Source organism: Echinops telfairi, unplaced genomic scaffold (assembly GCF_000313985.2).
Source record: "Echinops telfairi isolate 266 unplaced genomic scaffold, ASM31398v2 ScPeMD7_5868;HRSCAF=6743_1, whole genome shotgun sequence".
In the NCBI taxonomy this organism is placed as follows: domain Eukaryota; kingdom Metazoa; phylum Chordata; class Mammalia; order Afrosoricida; family Tenrecidae; genus Echinops; species Echinops telfairi.
The window spans coordinates 4,149,178-4,150,316 of NW_022109768.1; positions in this window are offsets into that span (position 1 = coordinate 4,149,178).

The following is a 1,139-nucleotide window of genomic DNA, read 5'->3' on the forward strand; positions in this document are numbered from 1 at the left end:
TATCTCAGGTGGTCTCAAGTCTCCCAGGCAACTGGTTTAGGGAAAGAATCACAAAAGAGATTTAGGAATATAATTACAAAACACAGGAATTCTAAATGTTACTTTAAAAAAAACTGGTGAGAATGATTATACAAACATGCCAAAAATAAAATAAAAATAAACCCAACACCAAACAAACCAAAAAACCCAGCAACTTAGATCATTTGCTCTTATTTTTCAGACCTACGGGCAGATATAAATTCCTGGAGCCTTGTTTTTGGATAATGCTTTCAGTGTAGCTTGAACTTCTTTCTTCAGCACCCTTGGTTCTTGCTCATATGCTACCTCTTGAAATGGCTGGATCTCGACTAGCTCTTTTTGGTTCAGTGACTGTCTACTACTTCCATCTTCTTTTGATGCTTCCTGCGTCGTTTAATGCTTAGGCAAAAACAAAGCTACAGGAATTGATGGAATACCAAATGAAATGTTTCAACAAACTCATGAAGCTCTGAAAACATTCACTTAACTATGCCAGGAAATTTAGAAGAGAGTTACTTGGTCAAATGACTGTAAGAGACCCATATTTGTATTCCAAAGCAAGATGATCCAACAGAATGGTCAATTTATAGAATAACATGATTAGTATCACAGGTAAGTAAATATGTGCTGAAGATCATCCAAAACTGGTTGCAGCAATACAGCAGCATGGGAATCCTAGAACACTACATTATGCTCCTGTGGAATCTGTACATGGCTCAAGAGGCAGGGGTGCAAACAGAACAAGGGAATGATTTAAAATCAGGAAAGCTGTGCATCAAAGTTGTACTAAAATGTACACTGAGCCAAAATTAAAGAAGCTGGATTATATGAAGAAGAATGTGTCATCTGGCTTGGAGGAAGCACTTGCTGATGTCGCCTTCGGTAGGGATGACAACTCAACGTAAAGAACATGAAATCCTGACAGCTAGAGCGGTAGGTTAACATTAGGATAAATGGGGAAGAGACAGAAGTTGTCAAGGATTATTTTTGCTTGGATTCACAATCAATGCTCATGGATGCAGCGGTCAGGACATCAAAGATGTGTTCGGCTGCACAAAACCTCTTTGAAGTGTTACTTTGAGGACGAAGTTGCATCTGACCCAAGCCATGGCATTCTCCCT